The sequence below is a fragment of the Arachis ipaensis genome, chromosome B3, assembly GCF_059453495.1.
Source record: "Arachis ipaensis isolate K30076 ecotype BB chromosome B3, ASM5945349v1, whole genome shotgun sequence".
Lineage (NCBI taxonomy): Eukaryota > Viridiplantae > Streptophyta > Magnoliopsida > Fabales > Fabaceae > Arachis > Arachis ipaensis.
This window is the reverse complement of record NC_142438.1, coordinates 97,535,686-97,548,602: the sequence shown is the minus strand read 5'-3', so window position 1 is coordinate 97,548,602 and position 12,917 is coordinate 97,535,686. Positions and strand designations below refer to the sequence as shown.

The window sequence follows — 12,917 nt, the reverse complement described above, 5'->3', positions numbered from 1 at the left end:
CACAAGGGAGTCTTCATTCACTTGAATGATCAATTCTCCTCTGTCAACATCAATCACAGCTTTTGCTATGGCTAGGAAGGGTCTGCCAAGGATGATGGATTCATCCCTACACTTCCCAGTCTCTAGGATTATGAAATCAGCAGGGATGTAATGGTTTTCAACCTTTACCAAGACATCCTCTACAAGTCCATAAGCCTGTTTCTTTGAATTGTCTGCCATCTCCAGTAAGATTCTTGCAGCTTGTACCTCAATGATCCCTAGCTTCTCCATTACAGAGAGAGGCATAAGGTTTATACTTGATCCCAGGTCACACAGAGCCTTCTCAAAGGTCATGGTACCTATGGTATAAGGGATGGAGAATTTTCCAGGGTCTTGTCTCTTCAGAGGTAATTTCTACCTAGTCAAGTCATCTAGTTCTTTGATGAGCAATGGAGGTTCATCCTCCCAAGTCTCATTACCAAACAACTTGGCATTTAGCTTCATGATTGCTCCAAGGTACTTAGCAACTTGCTCTTCAACAACATCTTCATCCTCTTCAGAGGAAGAATACTCATCAGAGCCCATGAATGGCAAAAGTAAATTTAATGGAATCTCTATGGTCTCAGTCTGAGCCTCAGATTTCCATGGTTCCTCATTAGGGAACTCCTTGAAGGTCAGTGGACGTCCATTGAGGTCTTCCTCAGTGGAGATTACTGCCTCTTCCTCCTCTCCAGGTTCGGCCATGTGAGACGTGTTTATGGCCTTGCACTCTCTCTTTGGATTCTCTTCTGTATTGCTTGGGAGAGTACTAGGAGGGAGTTCAGTAATTTTCTTACTCAGCTAACCCACTTGTGCCTCCAAATTTCTAATGGAGGATCTTGTTTCAGTCGTGAAACTTTGAGTGGTTTTGATTAGATCAGAGACAATGGTTGCTAAATCAGAGTGGCTCTGCTTAGAATTCTCTGTTTGTTGCTGAGAAGATGATGGAAAAGGTTTGCTATTGCCAAACCGAATTTTCCCACCATTATTATTATTGAAGTCTTGTTGAGGCTTCTGTTGATCCTTCCATGAGAAATTTGGATGATTTTTCCATGAAGGATTATAGGTGTTTCCATAGGATTCTCCCATGTAATTCACCTCTTCCCTTGCATGATTCTCAGGGTCATAAGCTTCTCCTTCAGAGGAGGCTTCTTTAGTACTGCCGGATGCAGCTTGCAATCCAGTCAGATTCTGAGAAATTATATTGACTTGCTGAGTCAATATTTTGTTCTGAGCCAATATGGCATTCAGAGTATCAATCTCAAGAACTCCTTTCTTTTGAGTCATCCCATTATTCACAGGATTTCTTTCAGAAGTATACATGAACTGGTTATTTGCAACCATTTCAATGAGTTCCTGGGCTTCTACAGGTATTTTGCAACCATATCCTAGCTCTGTCTCTAGGTTGCTAAACATGTTTCTTCCACCATTATTGTTGTTGAAACCTTGTTGAGGTCTCTGTTGATCCTTCCATGAGAGATTTGGATGATTTCTCCATGAAGGATTATAGGTGTCTCCATAGGGTTCTCCCATGTAATTCACCTCTTCCATTGCTGGGTTCTCAGGATCATAAGCTTCTTCTTCAGAGGAAGCTTCCTTAGTGCTGCCTATTGCTGCTTGCATTTCAGACAGACTCTGAGAAATCATATTGACTTGTTGGGTCAATATTTTATTCTGAGCCAATATGGCATTCAGAGTATCGATCTGAAGAACTCCTTTCTTCTGATTTGTCCCATTATTCACAGGATTCCTTTCAGAAGTGTACATGAATTGGTTATTTGCAACCATTTCAATGAGTTCCTGAGCTTCTGGAGGCGTCTTCTTCAGATGAAGAGATCTTCCAGCAGAGCTATCCAATGACATCTTGGATAGTTCAGACAGACCATCATAGAAAATTCCTATGATGCTCCATTCAGAAAGCATGTCAGAAGGACATCTTCTGATTAATTGCTTGTATCTTTCCCAAGCTTCATAGAGGGATTCACCTTCCTTCTGTCTGAAGGTTTGGACTTCCACTCTAAGCTTGTTCAATTTTTGAGGTGGAAAGAACTTTGCCAAGAAGGCATTGACTAGCTTTTCCCAAGAGTTCAGGCTTTCTTTAGGTTGTGAATCCAACCATGTCCTAGCTCTGTCTCTTACAGCAAAAGGAAAAAGCATAAGTCTGTAGACTTCAGGGTCAACCCCATTGGTCTTGACAGTGTCACAGATTTACAAAAATTCAGCTAAGAACTGATGAGGATCTTCCAATGGAAGTCCATGAAACTTGCAATTCTGTTGCATTAGAGAAACTAATTGAGGCTTAAGCTCAAAGTTGTTTGCTCCAATGGCAAGGATTGAGATGCTTCTCCCATAGAAGTCGGGAGTAGGTGCAGTAAAGTCACTAAGCACCTTCCTTGCATTGTTGGCATTGTTGTTTTCGGCTGCCATGGTTTCTTCTTCCTTGAAGATTTCTGTTAGGCCTTCTAGAGAGAATTGTGCTTTAGCTTCTCTTATTTTTCTCTTCAAGGTCCTTTCAGGTTCAGGATCAGCTTGATCAAGTATGCCTTTATCTTTGTTCCTGCTCATATGAAAAAGAAGAGAACAAGAAAGTAGGGAATCCTCTATGTCACAGTATAGAAATTCCTTGAGGTGTCAGAGGAAAAGAAGAATAGAAGGAGGAGGTAGATGGAAGAGAATTCGAACATATAAAGAAGGAGGGAGTTCGAATTGTACCTTGAGGAGGAGTGTTAGTCCTTTAAATAGAAGGATGTGAGAAGAGGGGAAGAATTTTCGAAAATTAATTAAAAGATTTTGAAATAATTAAAAGAAATTTAAAAAATTGATTGAAATTTTCGAAAATTAAGATTAGGAAAGAAATTAAGTGATTTTTGAAAAAGATTTTGAAATTAGAAATCAAAAAGATGTGATTGAGAGTTAATTTTGAAAAAGATGTGATTGAAAAGATATGATTGAGAAGATATGATTGAAAATCAAACTAAAAAGAGAAAGTTTTAAAATTAAAGTTAATTACTTGACTAACAAGAAATTAGAAGATATAATTCTAGAATTAAAACTTTTGATCATTTCTTAATAGGCAAGTAACAACTAGAAAATTTTGAAGTAAATTATTAATTATAACCAGGATTTTCGAAAATAGTAATAAATAAAAAAAATGGAAAGAAATTGATTTTGAAGAGATATGATTGAAAAGATATGATTTGAAAAAGATTTGATTTTGAAAAATTATGAAGATTTGAAAAAAAATTGAATTAAAAACAAAATCTTCCCTCTATTGTCCTTCTGGCGTTAAACGCCCAGAATGGCATCCATTCTGGTGTTTAACGCCCAAAACTCTACCTTTTTGGGCGTTAGCTAGGTACCTTGGCTGGCATTTAAATGCCAGTTTTCCTTCTTCACTGGGCATTTTGAACGCCCAGCTTTTTCTGTTTGATTCCTCTGCTGAATATTCTGAATCTTCAATTCTCTGTATTATTGACTTGGAAAGACACGATTTTGAAAATATTTTTGAATTTTTAATGATGAGAAACAATCAAAATACAACTAATCTTAGGAAACTCAAATCAAACAATGCATGCAGGACACCAAACTTAAAAATTTTCATATAAGAGACACTAACAAATTGAGAATGCATATGAGAAATAACAAAACACACAAAATAAGCGAATTTAAAGATCAGAGCACTGAAATCATCAAGAACAACTTGAAGATCAATGAAGAACATATTGCATGTTTTCAAAAAATGCAAGAAGAATGCAATTGACAACAAACTTAAAAATTGATACTAGACTCAAACAAGAAACATAAAATATTTTTTATTTTTGTGGTTTTATAAATTTTTTGTGATTTTAGAAACTTATATGGAAAAGAAAATAAAGAGATTCAAAACTTTTAATGAGAATTCCAGGAATCATGCAATGTTAGTCTAAAGCTTCAGTCTAAAAAGATTAGACATGTTTGGCCAAGCTTTAGCAGGACATTACATTCAGCAGCTAAATTGATGAGAATTAATCAGCTTTTGTGATGCTAAGAACATCACCTTGAAACTCTAGAATTCATTCTTAAAAATTCTGAAAAGTACCTAATCTAAGCAACAAGATGAACCGTCAGTTGTCCAAACTCGAACAATCCTCGGCAACGACGCCAAAAACTTGGTATGCGAAATTGTGATCATCAACAATGGCACCAAAGACTTGGAGCTCTCAAACGTGAATCACACTTTGTCACAATTCCGCACAACTAACCAGCAAGTGCACTGGGTCGTCCAAGTAATAAACCTTACGTGAGTAAGGATCGATCCCACGGAGATTGTCGGCTTGAAGCAAGCTATGGTCACCTTGTAAATCTCAGACAGGCGGATTCAAATGGTTATGGAGAATTGATAATTAAAAGATAAATAAAACATAAAATAAAGATAGAGATACTTATGTAATTCTTCGGTTGGAATTTCAGATAAGCGTATGAAGATGCTTTGTTCCTCCTGAATCTCTGCTTTCCTATTGCCTTCTTCCAATCATTCATACTCCTTTCCATGGCAAGCTTTATGTTGGGCATCACCGTTGTTAATGGCTACTTCCCGTCCTCTCAGTGAAAACGTTCCAAATGCGCTGTCACCACACGGCTAATCATCTGTCAGTTCTCGATCATGTCGGAATAGGATCCATTGATCCTTTTGCGTCTGTCACACGCCTCACAATCGTGAGTTTGAAGCTCGTCACAGTCATCCCTTCCCAGATCCTACTTAGAATACCACAGACAAGGTTTAGACGTTCCGGATCTCAGGAATGGCCGCCAATAATTCTAGCCTATACCACGAAGGTTCCAATATTAGATTAGAAACCCAAGAGATACGCATTCAAGCCATTGCTAGTAGAACAGAGGTGGTTGTCAGGCACATGTTCATAGGTGAGAATGATGATGAGTGTCACGGATCATCACATCCATCAAATTGAAGAACAAATGAATATCTTGGAGAAGAAATAGACTTGAGTTGAATAGAAAAACAATAGTACTTTGTATTAATACTTGAAGAACAGTAGAGCTCCACACCTTAATCTATGGTGTGTAGAAACTTCACCGTTGAAAATACATAAGAACAAGGTCTAGGCATGGCCGAATGGCCAGCCTCCAAACGTGTCTAAGATAGCATAAGGCTTCTCAAAGATCCATAGTATGAAAATACAATAGCAAAAGGTCCTATTTATAGAAAACTGGTAGCCTAGGGTTTACAGAAATCAATAATTAATGCAGAAATCTTCTTCCGGGCCCACTTGGTGTGTGCTTGGGCTGAGCATTGAAGCTTCCATGTGTAGAGACTTTTCTTGGAGTTAAACGCCAGCTTTTGTGCCAGTTTGGGCGTTTAACTCCAGCTTTTGTGCCAGTTTTGGAGTTAAACGCCAGAATTCTTGAGCTGACTTGGAACGCCGGTTTGGGCCAACAAATCTCAGGCAAAGTATGAACTATTATATTGCTGGAAAGCCCAGAATGTATACTTTCCAACGCAATTGAGAGCGCGCCAATTGGGCTTCTGTAACTCCAGAAAATCTACTTTGAGTGCAGGGAGGTCAGAATCCAACAGCATCTGCAGTCCTTTTTCAGCCTCTGAATCAGATTTTTGCTCAGGTCCTTCAATTTCAGCCAGAAAATTCCTGAAATTACAAAAAAATACACAAACTCATAGTAAAGTCCAAAAAAGTGAATTTTATTTAAAAACTAATAAAAACATAATAAAAACTAACTAAAATATATTAAAAACATACTAAAAACAATGCCAAAAAGCGTATAAATTATCCGCTCATCACACTACATATTGCATTGCATACTACATAATTGCATAAAAAAAACATGCACGCGACGCGGCAGTGTCGCTGACGCATCCACGTCAGCAGTGCATTTGGAAGAAAAGAAAAGTGAACAGAGAGTCACGCGAAAGCGTGGCTGGAGGCGTGCCTTTGCCACAAATTGCTCCACGCGACCGCCTCGCTGACGCATCCGCGTCATGCGGGAAAAATACCTCCCACGCGTCCGTGTCACCCACGCGAATGCGTGGCTCTGTAAAATCGACGTAAAGGGGTGTATGGCAGTATGTTGGGCTGGAATGGGGCTGGAACCGCGCTAGAAGCACAAGCCCCAACACGCGAACGCGTGCCCCACGCGTCCGCGTCGTTTTGCAAATATGGCCATCCACGCGATCGCGTCAACCACGCGAACGCGTCACCCAAATTTTGGCAATAAGCAAACTAAACAGAGAGTTGTGCGAACGCAAGGCTGCTCTCGCGCCACTAGCACAAATCAAGTCACGCGATCGCGTGACCCACGCGTCCGCATCACCTGACCTTATCGCGCACCACGCGAACGCGTGAACCATGCGTCCGCATCACATGCGTCGCACAAACTTATCCAGATCAGTGCCAATTATTTTCTAATCCTAATTTCTTCTATCTTTTCTTCTTTCTCTCTCCTTTCTTACTTTCTTTTTCTTCATCTTTTTAACTTCTCATCCTTTTTCACTTTCATTTTATTTTATTTTATTTATTTGCATACTTTCATTCATTGCATTTTAATTTTGTGCATATTTTATTTTCTTTTCTAAATTTATTATTTTTTCCATTGGTGTTAAAAATTTTCTTATTCAACTGTTGCATCTTTTCTTGAATTTACTTTGGTTCTTAATAACTTATTTTACACTGTGGGATGATGTTAATTATCTGCCAATGCCAATATTTTATGATACTTACACTCCATTTGCATTGACATGGGCTTGTATTAATACTTCCATTACCCACACTCCTCCCCTATGTTTCAAATCTTGCACCACTAGTATGCCATGTGCTTCTATTATTTTCTCACGTACATGTTGAAGCTTCCCTGTAAATGAGACCCTTATCATTTGGCATTAACCCAACCATATTTCATTTTCTTATCTTTATTACTGGGTTACCTTTCTTCCTTTTTTCTTTTGGGATGGCCACCCGGAAGGAAAGCGGAAGACATTTATATGGGGAGACAGACAAGTCCATCTGCAAAATCCTCGGAGAAAAGCGCTAGTTGGAACAGCCCATCCACCTGCACATCTTAGCATGCACCGAGGACGGTGCAATCTTTAAGTGTGGGGAGGTCAATACCGATCTCCGTGGGTTAGTACCTTCCTGTCTCAACACCAATGTTTAAATTTTCTTTGTTAAATTAGTTGTTGCATTTGCCTGTTTAATTGCATGTTTGTTTGATTTTATGCATTTAGTTACTACTTGGTTAAAGTAATAAATTTCTTTTTAGGACTCTATTTTTGAAAAATTTCACTAATTTAAATTGAAAAATTTTTATGTTAAAACTTGTTTGAAGTTGTATTTGGAACATGGTGTTTGAGCCAAAGAACACACAATCTGTGAGATTTTGAGCTTATTTACATGGTTACATTATTTAACCATAAATATTTTATTCTTGTGTGTTTACTTCTCTATGATTGTAATCTTTATTTTGTTTCATCCTATATGTCCAATGTTTAATGTGTTACATGCTTGCATATGATTGAGGCCATTGTTTGATTTTAGCTCACTTATCCCAAATAAGCCTACCTTTTACATCACCCTTGTTAGCCACTTTGAACTTGTTAACCCCCTTCTATTTCATAACCACATTACTAGCCTTAAGGAGAAAAACAAAATAAAAATCCCAAGTTGAATCCTTGGTCAGCTTAAGATAGATATTGTGTATAATTTAAGTGTGGAGAATTTTATGGGAACATGGGATGATATGAAAAAGTAGTGAATTAAATTGAATGAGTTATTTGAAAATTTGGGAAGCATGCTCATGTGAAATCAAAATAATTAAATTACCATGTGCATTGAAAAAAAATTATATAATGCACATGGGACAAAATTCAATGCACATGGGACAAAATTCAAAAATAAGTTTGATACATGAGCATGTAATGCAAAAGTGGAAAAATTCGGGTAGCTAGGTAAAGTATTTTAAAATTGTATAAAGTATGTATATGTTAGGTGAGATCTTAGACTAATCAAGGATTCACTTTATAAAGCTCACTTGGCCATACATATATCCTTACCTTTACCTCAGCCCCATTACAACCCTAAAAAGACCTCATGATATTTGTATTGGTACATTAAATATTTGTTGATTGGTTAGATGAAGAACAAAGTTTAGAAAGCATGACTAGAGAAGAGTAGAGTGAATTACCCTAGACACTTGAGAGTTAGAGTGATATACACTAATAGTAAAGGTTCAATGCTTGATTCTATGTTCCCTGCTTTCATAAGCTGTCTTCTTACAAGTTTACTTGTCTTTTATTGTATGATTTAAATTAGTGAAATCTAACTTATGTTTGTCTGGAAGAACTTATTTACTCTTAACCAAGTAAGTAAAAGCATTTTGCATGTAGTTGCATTCACATAGATAGGTTGCATTGCATACTCTCTATCATTCCTCTTCACCCCTTTATAGTTTTTCTTGAGCTTAGCATGAGGACATGCTAATGTTTAAGTGTGGGGAGGATGATAAACCACTATTTTATGGCTTATCTTGTGCTCAATTGAGTGATTTTTATCAACTCTTTACCCACTTATTCATACTATTTGCATGGTTTTACGTTTTCCTTCCTAATTTTGTGCTATGATTGAAAACATGTTTCTTGGGCCTTTAAATTGCTAATATTTATCCTTTCTTATTACCATTAGATGCCTTGATATGTGTGTTAAGTGATTTCAGAGTTTATAGGGCAGGAATGGCTTAGAGGATGGAAAGGAAGCATGCAAAAATAGAAGGAATACAAGAAGTTGAAGGTACTGCAAAGTTGTCAGCCTGACCTCTTCGCACTCAAACGGCTATAACTTTAGCTACAAAGGTCCAAATGATGCGGTTCTAGTTGCGTTGAAAAGCTAACGTTCAGAGCTTCGATTTGATATATAATATACCATAGTTGCCCTGATGCTAAGTGACGCGAACGTGCGCTCCACGCGGACGCATCGCAGTGACGGAAATCAGCGTGGCAGATTTCTTCTCCAGCGATTTCTGGGCTGTTTCGACCCAGTTTTCGGCCCAAAAAACACAGATTATAGGCTATAAAGTGGGAGAATCCATTCATTCATGGAGAGGAGCTCATAATTCATAATTTTTAGTTTTAGATGTAGTTTTTAGAGAGAGAGGTTCTCTCTTCTCTCTTAGGATTTAGGATTAGGATTTCTCTTAATTTTAGGATTACTTCTCTTCAAGTACAAGGTTAATATTCCTTTAATTTATTTTCCATTCTTATTTATTACTTTAATTATTATTTATCTTTTCAACTTGACTTATGCTACATTCATGTTATGATTTTCTTATTTAATACACATTATTGAGGTATTTCAGATTTAAGATTGCTTTGCTTTACTTATATTGATGCTTTTAATTTAATTTAGATATTTTCTTCCTTTTGGCTTTGGTTAAGTAATTGGTGACGCTTGAGTTATCAAATAAAGCAGTGGTTGAAATTGGCAGATTACTAATTGATCTGGATCGCTCTAAATCTAGTCTTCCCACAGGGATTGACTAGGACTTGAGGATCAAGCTAATTAGTCCACTTGACTTAACTAAGTGGGATTAAAATCCAATTCTCATCACCGTTGATAAGGATAACTAGGGTAGGACTTCTGATTCTCATACCTTGCCAAGAGTTTTATTATTATTAATTTATTTTTCTTGTCATTTAAATTACCTGTTCCTTATTTTAAAAACCCAAAATTCTACCTTTTCCATAGCTAATAATAAGTCATACTTCCCTGCAATTCCTTGAGAAGACGACCCGAGGTTTAAATACTCGGTTATCAATTTTATTGGGTTTGCTTAAGTGACAACCAAAACTTTTGTAAGAAAGGAATTCTTGTCCGTCTAGAAGCTATACTTGCAACGCGAATTTATTGTGAAAATTCTAGATCGCGCGAGAGTTTTGCTCTTTCAGACATCTAGGATGTCCACCTCCATAAATCCTTTCTTCACAGGATTCCTCTCAAAGGAGTATAGATATTGGTTGTTAGCAACCATCTCAATAAGCTCATTAGCCTCTTCAGGTGTCTTCTTCATGTGTAAGGAACCACCTGCAAAATTGTCTTCTTCATAGAGGGACTCACCATCTCTCTGCCTGAAAGTTTGAACATCCACCCTCAGCTTAGTCAGCTTCTGAGGTGGGAAAATTTTGGTTAGAAATCCATTGACCACCTTGTCTCAAGAGTCCAAGCTCTCCTTGGGTTAAGTATCCAGCCACTGCTTTGCTCTATCCCTTACAGCAAATGGGAAGAGCATGAGCTTGTAGACATCAAGGCTCACTGCATTAGTCTTTATAGTGTCACAGATCTGCAGAAAATTAGAAATAAACAAATTCGAGTCTTCCTGTGGAAGTCCATGAAACTGGTAGTTTTGTTGCACCAGAGTGATCAATTGGGCTTCAATTCAAAATTGTTAGCACGTTTAGAAGGTACTGAAATACTGCGCCCATAAAAGTCAGGAGTGGGTGCAGTGTAGGAGCTCAGCGTGCTCCTAGCTTACTCATTACCATTTGGATTCCCACCATTACCATTAACAGCATTATTGGGATTGTTGGGATCCATGGCTTCCTTCTCAAAAGTATTCCTGAGATTCTCACCAGCTTTGTAAGCTCTAGCTTGTTGCAAATACTGCCTTAAGGTCCTCTCAAGTTCAAGATCAAATTCAAGAAGGAGTTCTTTATCCTTGTTCCTGCTCAAAAACAAACAGAAAACAAAGAAAGGTAGGAATCTCTATGTCAGAGTATAGAGAACTTCTAGTGAGATATCCTATATAAAAAGAAATAAAATAAAATAAAATAAGTAATTAAACTGAAAATTTCAAAAACTAATAAGAAGGAAATAACCCAAAGAATTCGAAAAATTAAACAAGGCTAAATACTAATATTTTCGAAAATTTTAGAAAAGAGAATCACTAAAGGGACACCAAACTTAAAATAAAAAATTAAGGAAAAATAAACAAAACCAAATTCAAAAATTTAAAGAAAAATAAATAAATAAACAAAACTAAAAGAAATACCTAATCTAAACAATCAGACAACTGGTAGTTGTCAATCACCATCAGTCCTCGGCAACGGCGCTGACGGAGGATAAATGTTGGTAAAGAATTTCTCCATAAAATCGCGTTGCAAGTATAGTTCTAAACTGACATACAATCCTCGGTGAATGTTAACTTTGTTTGTCATAATCCAAACCAATAAAAATAACCGAAGTATTTAAACCTCGGGTCGTCTCTCAAAGGAATTGCAGGGAAGTGTACTTATTATTGGTTGTGAGAAAGTATTTTTGGAGTTTTTTAAATGATGAACAAGGAATGTAAATAACAAGAAAATAAACTAACAACTAAGAAAAGTTCTAGCAAGGGTTGAGAATTGGAATTCCTATCCTCATTATCATCATCAATTGTGATCGTAATTGCCTTTTGCTCTCACTTAGTTAACCTCTAACGATTGAAGGAAAGTCAAGTGAGCAAAATCAACTTAAGTTCAAAAATCCTAATATAAGACTAGATTTAGTGAAGCTCAATCCAACTAGCAACTTTCAATCACCAATTAACAAAAGACTTTGACAATTCAAGAGTCTCCAAATTACTCAATCTAAGCCAAGAACACAAAAATCTATTTTAAAATCCAACCATGCATTTTATTAAACACTTAGAAGGCACAAAATAAAAACATAGAAAACTAACAAGAAATAGTAAAATCTAAGACTAACAATTGCAAGAAAACAATAACAACAAATTAAAGAAAGTGACAATAAACATAAAATACCTCAAAGTGCATTAAAAGAAAATTAGAATCAATAAGGAGTCATGAACAATAAAGCAACAAGGTAAAGAAAACAACATATAAAACTAAGAAAGCAAAGAGGTAATAACAAGGAATTAAAAGAAGAACTTGAATCAAGATAAGAAGTAGAACCTAAACCTAGATGAAATTGAAAATAAAAGAAGAAACCCTAAAACCTAGAGAGAGGAGAGAACCTCTCTCTCTAGAGTTCTACATCTATCTAAAACTAATGTGTGTGAACGAATGATTGGAATGATGCCTTCCTCCTTCACTCCCCAGCCTCTTGTCTTCCTTTTCGGGCTTGAAACTGGGCCAAAAGTAGCCCGAAAGTTGCCCCAGCATTTTTCCTTTACTGAGGCACATGCCGCTTGTCACGCGTACGTGTCAGCCACGTAGACGCGTCGTTTGAATTCTGCACTGGCCACGCGTACGCGTCATGTGGACGTTACTCTTGGTCACGCATACGCTTCAGCCATGCATACCCATCAACACCAGCTTCTCAAATCTTTAATTCTTTGTGTACTTTTCACTTTTGCATACTTTCTTTCCATTTTCTAAGTCATTCCTGCCCTATAAAATCTGAAATCACTTAACAAATACGTCATGGCATCGAATGGTAATAAGAGAGGACTAAATTTAGCAGTTTTAAGGCCTAGGAAGCATGTTTTCAATCATAGCACAAAATTCGGAAGGAAACTTAAAAACATGCAAATTATATGGATAAGTGTGAGTAAGGTTAATAAAATTCACTCGATTCGATCCAAAATAAGTCATAAAATAGTGGTTCATCAGGTGCCAAAAACTTGGCACAGAATTTTAGAATATCCACAACTGAACCGGCAAGTGCACTGCGTCATCCAAGTAATACCTCAAGTAAGTGAGGGTCGATCCCACGAGAACTGATAGATTGAGCAACAATGGTCGACTGGTTGGTTTAGTTAGGCAACAGAAGAATTGGTTTGGTGGTTTTCGAAAGCATTAAACAATAAATCAAGAGTAAAGAAAGCAAATAATGAGTTTGGTGTAGAAATCAATGAGAGAAATAGTTAAGGTATCAGAGATATTTACTTTTTCAGATTAA

At 37.0% G+C, this 12,917-nt stretch overlaps 1 non-coding gene across 1 annotated transcript; it reads left to right on the top strand.

The window, feature by feature from the left end:
• The first annotated feature begins 1,935 nt into the window (after window positions 1-1,935).
• LOC148571706 (small nucleolar RNA R71) lies at window positions 1,936-2,043 on the top strand. Its single transcript, XR_015907960.1, has one exon. It is a non-coding gene; the product is annotated as a small nucleolar RNA R71 (small nucleolar RNA).
• Window positions 2,044-12,917: the final 10,874 nt, after the last annotated feature.